Source organism: Pinus tabuliformis, chromosome 1_1 (genome assembly GCF_031772625.1).
Source record: "Pinus tabuliformis cultivar Carrire ecotype Pingquan chromosome 1_1, CPIR1, whole genome shotgun sequence".
Classification (NCBI taxonomy): Eukaryota; Viridiplantae; Streptophyta; class Pinopsida; order Pinales; family Pinaceae; genus Pinus; species Pinus tabuliformis.
The window spans coordinates 621,143,882-621,156,401 of record NC_142297.1 but is presented as its reverse complement, the minus strand read 5'-3'; positions in this window follow the sequence as shown (position 1 = coordinate 621,156,401).

The window sequence follows — 12,520 nt, the reverse complement described above, 5'->3', positions numbered from 1 at the left end:
CTTTCACTTTACGCACCATACCTCATCGCGCACTTCTGGGCGAGCCGTCTTGTCTTGTTTCAGACTCTGCATCTCAAGGCACAAGTTTTTCAACTGCATGTGAATCTGCTGAACTCCCAGTTTGGGATCCTGTATCTAGGTCTCGTGCAATCTCATTGTGACCTCTAGGGCCTCGATCTGAGTTGTTAACCTCCGTTGTGATAGCGCGTTCCTTAGATGCGGCATTAACGATGCTACAAACCTTTCGCGGTGTTGTCCATCTGCCAACATCATGTTAGCTTCACGAATTGTGCACTTTAGTCTCTAATCCAACTCCCAAGGGGTATTGCCTAGTAGCATTATGATTTCCTTGAACCCAATGATCGACTGCACCTCTAACTTTGGCCTGCTAAATTCTTTATTTAGCGTAGTTTGAATATCTACAATCCTTGCATTCAGATTGTCTTTGGAATGCTTAATGTACCAGGTTAGCGCGCGATCCTACAAAGCGCTGACCAACGTTGCTTTCTTTATATTATCATCCATGACTCCTTGTGCTTCCCATATAGATTTTATCACAAACCAAAACTGGTCTGAATCCTCATTCCCTACTCCCTTGAACACTAGCAACTTTATCGCGCTTGGCATATTGATTTGCGGTGGTGGCAGAGGTCGTCTGGGCGAATATGGGGGTGAAGACGGTGAAACTGGCGGCGGTGTGGGTGGGGGTGGTATGCGCGGAATCCTCTGCCTTATCAAATTGATTGCACTGCTTGGTGAGACCTACGCGAGATCTACCTCGCCCCTTCGTGGAGGTGAAATCAAGGGGCTAGTTTCTAGTTCTGTACTACCTTTGTTTCTGTAGATTCTCCCACTTCGCGTAGCCCAAAACATCAATTTATTCACATAACCCGTTTTTCACATCGTAGCATTTTAATCCAAGTGTTCAAAGATTTAACGTACTTACCTCGCGACCCTTTGAGGAAGCCGTGTTTTGCCTCGCTATAGCTGACTTAAGTATCTACTGTGAACTTGATGATGAATCCTCCTATAATTCAATCAAGCCAGTGATCAACAGCGCACACGATCTTATCCTCCAATGCTTCCAATCTGTGCACCAATGCTGGAGTCCACACAATAGTCCTATCGATTTTACACCTTCCTTGGCTATCTACTAGCTTCGCGATCCACTCGTATAGCTCAGTAGGGAAAGATGCGAAGAAAATTTCATGGATCGATGTATATAAGTAGCAGTCTAACCACTCTTCCTTTGATAGTTGTGGATTCCTGTTTTCCTACGTTGCGAACTCGTGGATTTTCCTATCCAACCAATTTTCAATTCCTTTCTTTGTCGGATTCCAATGATACGACATCAGACATCTCTATGAAAATCCGGGTCCGGCAGCGAAACCATTTGTTGGATTATTGGGGCTTGACCCAGGTTCAGAGTTAATTAACCAAACAAATCCCTGTACTACTGGCCCTTTCAACAACAGTTTGCAGAGCGCGGACTAAGGTCTCACCCGAAGTAGTGTGGGGGGTGTTGGAACCAGGTTTCTGCACCCTTGAGATGTCTAACGGTCTGGTTCGATCAACTGTCCATCCTTGCACGCAAGCTGCTTCGCACACTTCCCTTGCTTTCGCGCCCTGATATACTTGCCTTCTCGTAGCCCTAAACAGGGGTGGTGGGGTTTCTGCGCTATTGGAGCAATGCTTTGCACTATTCCCCTAAGTGGCACCTGAGATCTTACTTATCTTCCTATACCAGTTAATTATCTTTGCGCAAATGGATGTCTTACGTTAAATTTATTTATACAACACATTCATATGAGTTTGCGCAGTAAATAAACAGTACACTTGCAATTTATACCCAATCATACATTAAAACAGGAAAATATACACAAAAATATGGTAAACTTCTCTTTATTAATTCTTCCAATGGTTACAGACTTGACCTACCCTGTGCACTCAGTTGCAGGGGTCCGTGCACTCAGCTGCGGACTACTAGGCCTCTGTGCACTCAGCTGTAGAGCCTTCTCCTACTCTACAACCCAAAGACACACTTTACATTTCGACTCACTCTCTTAGCTTCACCATTCTATTAGCTATCTTCTGTTATATTCTACATTTAGAGCCTCACTTTATTTATACAATCCCATGATCCGCGGAGCATGGGTAGGTCTATCAAGTTAACATTACATTACGAAAATGAGGGCGGACAAGCCTGTGACTCTATTATGACTTCGCACTCCGCACCCACAATTCGCAGAGCTTTTACAAAGGACTTGGTCAGAACTTGGGCTTTAAGCCCCAAAACAAGCCTTTGGGGGGATTCCATGCCCAACATCCTTGCCATTGGCAAAGCTTCAAAATGATAGGAAATCACATGACCTCCTTGTTTCGGAATGGCATTGGTTAAAAATTGAGAAGTATTTGTCTCAATATCAAAGGAGAACTACATATTAGACTAGCTAAGCACTAGTCCATAACATAATGTAGATTTGAATTGATGGAAAGCTTATTGTATCTCAAAGGTCTAAATGAAAAAAAAATAGTGGAGATATTATGAAAATAAAAGTATTATAGAGAAATGCTTGATAATTTCCCATAGTAGTTGAAGTCACTTAAGAAGATCTAATGTTGAATTAAGGTTGGCCACTAAGTGAGAATGATAACCTTAGCTATAGTGTACCTAGTACCCTTTGTTGATCATTAATGATATAAGGTACCACTTGAAAACACATTTTTATTTTTCATTTATCTTATTGTTCTAATGCCAATGTTCTGTCTTTCCTATTCCGAATCTTTGAATGCATGAAAAAAGACAAGTAGGCTTATGAAATTACACTTAATAATTTAATGTCACAAATGTAGACTTATCATGTAAATCAAATAGCCAATAATGAATAACATAAACATCATTAAACTCATCATAAATAGAAATAATCCATAACACCTATATTCTTAGAATTAAACACCAACTAGCTATAAGTGAAGGATGTTCCACCCAACCACGGATATCTATTTCCCATACTATTTTTGCAACAAGGCCACCCCTTAGCTAAGCTATGACTCCATGAGGATGATGTGACATACCATATGGATTAATTCCCCTTGTAAACCATTATCGTAGTAATTATGTAATTATAAATTGAAAATGGTTGAGCGTGGGACACATATTCCATTGCTTGAGGTGGCTTTTATTCTAAATATCAGTCATGGTTTGACTGAGTGGTTCTAATTGAGTTACTGTGCTATTAAATTTAGCTGGAAAAATTAAGGATGGGCCCATGTGTCTTTTGGGCATGAATAAAGAGAGGGGAAAAAAATGAAAAAGATAGGCCATGCTGTCAAGGCAGTTGGATCATGTAGACCATGGAAGGAAGACAATTTTGTTTATGTAAAAAGACAAGAAGGAATTCCTTCATGGGGATAAGGAGGAGGGTATTGAGGAGATAGATATTCTCTCACTCGTGGTTGAAGAAAGAAGAAGAAGAGACTGAAAGGACTATGGAAAAAAAAATACCCACAACTCATACACACATGCAGAGAAGCAAACAAGAAAAGAGGCAGGTCGTGAGGCTCCTAGATGGTCAAGCTAAACAGTTGAGAGGGCAGATAAGAATAACAAGACATAGAGGATTAAGGGAAAGTGTAAGTATGATGATAGCCAGTTAGGAAACCCATGAGGCTTGCTGACTGATAACCACAGAGAATTGATTGTGCCTTATAGGGTTGATAAATTCACTAGAGACTTTTTTGGTTGATAACCATTGAGAGGTGGAGGCACACAAGGCTAGTGGGCCAATAACACTTATTGTTATTTCCATGGGATTTGGCCTGAGAACATAGGTTGAAGACTCCACTAAGATACTATAAAGTGCACTCTTATTCCTTCAAAGGTAACCTAGTTGATAAACCCTCCATGTTATTAACTATATGTTTCTCTCTCCATATCTAAATTAAGACTCTCTATGCCTAAATCCATAGAGAAGTTGGGATGTCGATCTACAAGTCTCTCTACATAAAATAATGTGTTGCATGTAATTGTTAAGAAGTTGGTGGGTGAAGATTTTATCATCTTGAAACACCTTGTTTCAACTGAGGATATTGGTTTAATTCCCTAAGTGGATGATGCATGTATGCAAGTGAAATAATTCAGTATGGTTATTGATTCTTGATAGTTGGTGGGTGAAGGTGAGGCAATCTCAAGACACCTTGTCTCAACCAAAAGTATCGGTTTAAACTCCTCTGAAAGCACTCTACCTCAAACTTTGAAATCTAGCTCAAGGGTGACAGTTGCAAGAAAGACTTAGTTGCAGGTTGTATATGGTTCGGTGGAGAGTTGAATTTTTGACCTTAGTTGATGAGCACATTGATAAGATAAGTGTATATTCAAACCTATGTTCATTGTTTGTTAAGCATACGTGTTGGTTTAAAGCCTGTTTTGGTATTGTTTCAATATGTTGGCCTAATACTTGTGCTATATTGTGAAATGATGACTCGCTGTGTAATTCTTGCAAAATTGAATGGATTTTGGCTTGCCTTCATGACATTTTTTATGGTTAATATTAGCCTGAGAGGCCTATAGACTTTTGAACAACTATGAGCTTGAATTTGGTCCAATGGGCCGAAGTATAAATGAATGGATAGAACAATTTTTTTCTTATTATGTGGTTAACAAAATTGGCTATTAAGCCCTCTTTTAACATTAGTAAGCTTAGGAAGGATATATATATATATATATATATATATATATATATATATATATATATATATATATATATATATATATATATCCATGTGTGTGTGTGTGCATATAAATGTTGAATGGGATGGGTCGTGCCCTATTGAAAGGAGGGATGGCTTGATGAGCTCGTAGACATGTTCATATTCATTGTTGTGCAAGAGGCCCTGGGTAGAGGCCAATACCTTCACACTTACATTGTGTGGGATTTGGAAGCCTTAAGACTTAGGAGGAATGTCATTGATACCTTATTAACCATGTGATCAGGCATGATGACCAAATGTATATGCAAAGAGAAATTTGGCTGTCAATGGGCGAGTTCTTACAACCATTGGATGACCCTGGGGTTATTACCTTGAAGACTTCAAATGGAGGCACATTACTAAACTTTTGGGGTTGAACCCGCAGGAAGAAATGGCATAGTGAGCCATGTGGAAAGAAAAACCCCTATTCAATCTAGGCCATTGGTGCTGTAAACATTTTAGCGTCATTGGATGGGCCTTGGATTTTGGACCCTAGAAACTTTTAAAGGAAGGAAAGGTAGCATGCCCGAGGATTTATTCCCAGGGTGAGATGGCATTGTGGGCCTTGTTTCAAAGCCATGGACAAAACGACTTATATTATCGTGTGTATCTATTTTGGGCCAAAGGGGGGGTGGTGGCACACATATATAGGGGTAGTTGTTGGAAAAAATAGCAAGGACTGTGTGGAAGGTCAGTAGTTGTGGTGGAGCTGCCAAGTGGGAGGACTCTGCATTAACCAAGATAAAAACATGGAAAATCACATTGATATGGTGCGGTCTAATAGGCCAAATGTGAATGGCAATGGTTTCCAATATGGGATCCTAATTGAGGAAAAATTATATATATCTCCATATTCATCTCAATGAGACTGAATTAATGGTATCATTCATTTTAAGTTTCAAAGGAATAAAAGAAAGTGAAAAATTTAGACCCCATTTCCATAACAGTACCATGGAGATTGGATCAACAACATAGTAATTTCCTCATTCTAACCTTGGTTTGGGTCGAAATTAAAAGGGGGTTATATTACAGACTGGTATCAAAGCTTCCAGGTTCAACATTTGGACTGGAAGGTCATCATCGCAAAGCTAATAAGTGAGGATTTGACATTAGACCTTAGAGATCTAGCGGGCTCTTAAAAGCTTTGTGATAGGTGTTAGAAATATAATTTTTGTTGTGGATGAATTGTGTGTGTCTTTGTATGCTTGTAACACAACACTAATAATGTATTTGGTTTTATTGATGTTAATGTGCTAATCCAGGTGTAATGTTGCAGTTGGCTATGCACCAGTAGATTTCCATCAGCAAGCTCAGGTGATGGTGTTTATTGTGCAATTGGATTTTGTTAAAATCTAGAAATTATATGTGCGTGTATGATAACACAAAAAAGATACGAATTTTTTGCTTTAGCTAGGAATTCTTACAGAGGTATAAGCGATCTTTGTACCATAACGAATCATTTTTCCAGCTAAATGTATCAGACGTACTGGAATCTTGTTGTAGCTTTCGAATAAGTGCCCACACTTCTTCATCATTCTTCCATTCCTCCCTTGCTTCGTTTATCCAATCTGGTTGGATAATAGAAATGGTGCACAACAATGCTTCCACATCCTCATCCTTTCTTGAGAGTGCATCTGCCACCACATTTTGCTTCCCTTTTTTGTAGATGATTTCGAAGTCATAACCCAACACCTTTGTGACCCACTTTTGTTGCTCTTCAGAGGATAATCTTTGTTCTAAAAAGTATTTAAGGCTATCATGATCCGTTTTTACCTTGAAGTGTCTTCCCATTAGGTAGGGTCGCCATTTCTTAAGTGCATGGAGTATTGCCAACATTTCCTTCTCATAAATAGCTTTGCTTAAAAACTTTCCCTTGATTGGACGACTTTCAAAAGCAATGGGTCTTTCATCTTGCATTAGAACAGCACCAATTCCATTTCCTGAAGCATCACATTCCACAATAAAGGTTTTTGTGAAGTCCGGTGTAGCTAAGATCGGTGCTTGGCACATTGCCTGTTTAAGATGTTCAAAGGCCTTTGTTGCTTCTGGAGTCCATGAAAATGCATCTTTCTTCAATAATGTTGTTAGAGGTGCTGCTATTCTCCCATAATTCTTAACAAATTTGCGATAATACCTTGTCAACCCAAGAAATCCTCGCAGATGCTTTATGGATGTGGGGATTTTCCATTCCTTAATGGCTTTAATTTTGCTAGGGTCTACCTTAACTCCTTCATGAGATATAATATGACCCAAATATTCCACCTCCTGGACTCCAAAGAAACATTTGGACCTTTTTGCAAATAATTGTTTCTCCTCCAATAGTTGTAGCACCTTGTCAACATGTTCAACATGATCCTTCCAAGGCTTGCTGTAGATTAGTATATCATCAAAAAATACTAACACAAATTTTCTAAGGAATGGTTTGAAAATTGAATTCATCAAACCTTGAAATGTTGAAGGTGCATTAGTAAGGCCAAAATGCATGACCAAAAATTCATAATGACCCTCATGAGTTCTAAATGCCGTTTTCGGAATGTCTTCAATCTTCATTCTGATTTGATGATATCCCGAACGAAGATCCAACTTGGTGAAGTAAATTGATCCATGCAATTCATCCAGTAATTCATCAATGACAGGAATGGGGAACTTATCTTTAATAGTGAGCTTGTTGAGCTCCCTATAATCTGGACACATGCACCATGATCCATCCTTCTTGTGCACCAATACTACTGGAGCAGAGAAAGAACTTTGACTTGGTTGAATTATACCAGCCTCTAACATTTCTGCAACCATACGTTCAATTTCACCTTTTTGGACATAGGGATATCTGTACGGCCTGATGTTTGGAGGAACACTTCCTGGAATCAGATGAATAGCATGATCATGATCACGCATAGGTGGGAGACCTTTGGGAGTCTCAAATACCTTGGAATGATTGTCCAGGACATTTTGGAGATCTGGAGAAATAGATGATTCCAATGTGGAAACATCTAGTGAACACAATTGTGCAATTACACCTCTTTTCTCCTTTTTAGAAGCTTTGTCATACCATTAGAGCTGATTATCTTTCCTGGTTTCCCTGCAATACCCCTTAATTCAACTTCCTTTCCTTCCATAGAAAATCTGATGAAAATTTCTTGAAAATTAAAAGCTATTGTACCCAAGGATTGTAGCCATTGGACTCCTAGTACAACATCAGCACCTCCCATTGGAATGGAAAGCATTGGGCTAGTCAATACATATTCTCCCATGGATAGCTTGATATTATGGCACTTTTCAGAGCAATTTATTGTTCCTCCATTTGCAATCATTACTGGACACTCTGGTGCTGGATATAGGAAGCAATTCAATTCTTTTGCTACCTTACAATGAATAAAATTGTGGGTGCTCCCTGAATCAATCAAAACTATTACCTTTTTCTTCTTGATTTGTCCTTCTATCTTGATGGTTTGAGGAGTGGTAATTCCTGCTAATGCATTACAAGATATAGTTGGATTTATTTTTTCTTCATCTAGGCTTTGTTCCTGGAGTATATCCTCTTATTTTGACCTTTCCTGCTCCCTTTCTTCTTCCTCTTCACAATCTATGTAGAATAATTTATTCTCAGCACACTTATGGCCTTTAGTGTATTTGCTATCACAACTGTAACAAAGGCCTTTTGCTCTTTTTTCTTCCAATTTTTGTGGTGTCAAACTTATAGGTTGTGGAAGACTAGGGGAAACAACACTTCCGTCTTTATAGTTGTGAGTGGTATGCTTCCTGGTTGCCATAAGTTTGCTTTCCATTTTTCTTGCTAACCTGAATGCCTTCTCTAATGAATCAGGTTCCCAAAGGCGAACATCATGTTGGATATTATCCTTTAAAGACCCTATGAACACATCAATCCTATGCTCCTCTGGAATATCTTTTACCCTTATGTTCAATTTTTGGAACTCCTCAATGTGCTCCATTATTGAACCCTTTTGTTTGAGACTTATCCATTGGCTAAAAAAAGTGTTGCTTTTTGTATCCTCATAATGTGCTACCAATTATTCCGTAAAAATTGCCCAAGTGATAAATTGTTTACGAGAGCAAAGCCATTGATACCATACAAATTGATTTGGTTCCAAATATAAAGTTTCCATACGTACCTTTTGTGTGTTTTGCACATTATTGAGATCGAAGAATTGCTCCATCTGTAATATCCATGTGGCAGGATCCTTGCCATCAAACTTCCTCATATCGATTTTTGGAATATGGTGAGTCTTCGATCCAACATTAGTGTCTATGGAATCATGATTAAAATTTCTTTTATTCTCATCATGAGTTTCCTTTAGTACCCTTTCGCCCTTAGTGCCCATTTCTTGTAGCAACTTATTCATATTTATCTTCAATTCGTCCATGACTGTCTTCAAATCTGTCTTCAAGTCTGCCATGTCTCTCTTCAGTTCTATCTTCGAATCATCCATCTTAGCTTCCATGCCCTTTATCTTAGATTCCACGCCATTTATCTTAGCTTCTGTTAGCTTTTGTGAGCGTGACATGTGTTGCACTTGTTCTTGTAATTTTGATATATCATGTAGCATTTCTTCCTCTTCTTCATGAGTCATGCTAGAGCTTTCAGGTTCCTTACTAGGTGTTTGCATTTTCTTTCGGGGCATCAGTTACCGATAATAATTCTCTACTATGCCCTTTGAATTCCTTCAAAATAAATTTTCAAACCAAGCTTAAGCAAAAATTTAAGAAAATTTACACACCTTTTTTCACTTTGTAGGAGCTCGATATTGCCTCTGATGTATCTCTGTACCTTCCAATCATCTAGTTCTGAATTTGTGAGCTGTAGTAGCCCTCTGTGTCCTCTTTCCAATGCCACAAGTATGACCCAAATTGGATTCTCCAAGGAAGAGTTATGCGAAATCTCCCACAGTGACTTGATTATAGCCTAGTTCAGTAGAGCGAACTTGTACGACGTGCCACGAGTCACTGTTTAGACCTCTGGATCTGAAAAATTCATACAAGAAACTACAGTCCGTCCTCTTTCTGCACCTTCTTACGAAATTTCAATCCAATCCCCAGAGAGAAAGTTATGACGATTTTCCCCAGGTCACCTGTTTGGAATGTAATTCACGAGTCTGCAAAAAGACCAACTTCCTCAGATCATAACTCCGCAAAAATAGCGCAAAAAGCTCTGAAATTTGGACCCAAGGTTCAGCGCGATGTCTTCTCAAACGGGTTTTTTTTTGCGACTTCTGAAACATCACAGAAAAAAAGTTATAGCGAAAATGCCACGATGACCTGTTTGGAGCAGTGAAACCCTAGAATCCAAAGCTCTGATACCAAATGTTATGAAACCAGCTCAAGAAAAGATAGAAAAGATAGATCAACGCCTTAGAATTCAGCCTTTTCGAGGGGGCAACCTCCTTTACATTACATAAATGAACAATTCTTGGATGATACAAATGACAAAACCTCCTTTCTATATATAGAAGTCTAAGGAGTCACAATATAATCCAGCCGACCTAACAATAATAATATAAAGCCACAAAAATAACAAAAGAGGGATTCTATGGGGCACAGAAATAACAACATGGGGGTAATAGGGGCACAACAATATAAATAAGGGGTATAACTACAATAGTAATGGGGTAATCACTAATATTATAGGGACCCAACAAAAACACTACTACGAGTACTATAAATGTAGGCTAAAGCTTAAGGTTGGTTTGAAGGAAAAAATAAATTTTGAAATTAGAGGAAAAGGCAAGGACGTTTTGGACATGGCCTAGGGAGAAGGTAAGAAGTTCCACCACCAATAGGGGTGAAGCCCAGTAGAATATTAACACATATCATGAAGGTCAAATTTCTCAAGAAAAAAAGAGGATGGGTCTCGAAGGAGACCCATAGTATTTTGGAAATACGGGGAAGACCACTTACATAGAAATTGCCCCCATATTTAAAGAAATCAACCAGGATTGCATGTGGTGCAAGAAACACATACAATGGAGGATGTAGCTCGAAATGTGCTCAAAACCTACATAATTATGGAAGATAGGCAAGATGGCCACCCAACCTCAATCAGTGAGAGGGTTGGTTAGATGTGGTTGCACAATCGTGTTGTTTCCATTTGAAACAATGTAATTAGATTGTAAATAATTTGTGTGTTGAATTAAAATGTTTTGGTGGGTTGTAGTAGAAGAAAGTAAATGAAAAACATGGAAAGGCCTCAGTTTGAGCCTTACTCATAAAGCATTGAGAAACATCGAAACTATTGGGGATTGAGTCATTTTGTTGTAGAATATTTTATGGTTTGTGTCCCCAATTCATTTATGTTTGAATTTCCATTCTTATGGTTGGATTGTGCATGGCCATGTTGTTTTGTCAAAATTTTCTTTGTGATTGTGGTTATGATTTCCCTTTTTGTATTGGTTTTCCTCACCTTCCTTTTTAATTTTTTCCTTTCGAATGTTATGCTTGGGACACGAGGAAACTTGTTTGGCATTGCAGGAAAGCCACGAAGCTCTGGTAAGAGATCTGAGTCAAACCCAAGAGAGAATATGACTTGAGAAAGGCCTACACATGACAGAAATGAGGAAGGTCAGAAAGGGGAAGTGCATGATTGGCATGGACAAAAACATGTTGATGTTGGGCAGATGGGTTGAAACAGACCATCATTGAAATACCTTGGAGCGTTACTCTTGAATGTGACAATATGCATAAATGAAGAAATGTGCATGGATGGAATTTAACTATGCAAACATTTCTAGCATAGAATAACAGCTGGAAGAATTAACGCTAACAACAAAGTGAAAGGGGATGAATTTTGGAGAAAGGGTTTCCTTGATTAATGTTTGCTTTGCTTATATGCAGGGTGTCATCCAAGCCCAGTTTTAATTGACATAAGTAAATATCTGCTATATCCTTGAGTAGGTGGACAGTAGTATGATAGTCAAGCAGGTTGGTTTGCTCCAGGAGGTAATGGACATGGTTGAGACAACCATGAAGATGATGCAAATGGAGTTCTTGCGACCCTTATCTTATTTGTGTACGTGATATGTTCACAATCATGCCTATGTTTATATACATATATGAATGCCATTGTGATTGAACGGTTTTTTCAGGTGTCATTCTTGTGGAAGAATGATTGTTTATGTTTATTTGATGCAACTTTAAATGGCATGAAAAGATTCTCGATTTCTTGAGGAATCAATTGGGTAAAAGTATCCTTGAATGATTGATTATTTTAATGTCATAAGAATAAGACTTTTACATGTTCATGTTGTGTCATGTGGATGACAAGGAAATGTTAATAGTAGTGGCAACATGTATATTAATTAATAATCATAATCCTTGATTACGGCATTGGGCATGTACTCCAGTAAGCGTTGTTTTGATGCCAGAAATAGTTCAGTGGAGTAGAGAAACTATTATGTTATCATAGTTGATAAACCTAAGAGGTTTTTTGGATGATAATCACATAGCATAGTCGTATTGATAGCACAACTGGGAAACCCCTAAGGCTTGTTGGCTAATAATCATATAGAAACCTCAGATGATAGCTCAGTTGAGAAAACCAAGAGGCTTGTTGGTTGATAATCACTAAGCAGTGGTTGTGCCTTATGAGCTGATAAATCCACTAGAGACTATGCTAGTTGACAACTTTTGGGAGGTTGAGGCACCCAAGATTAGTGGGTTGATAACACCTGATGATAGCAATATTGGGTTGGGTTGAAAATACAGGTGGGAGTTTCACTGAGGAGTTGTTGTAGAGTGCACTCTTATTCCTTCAGGAGTA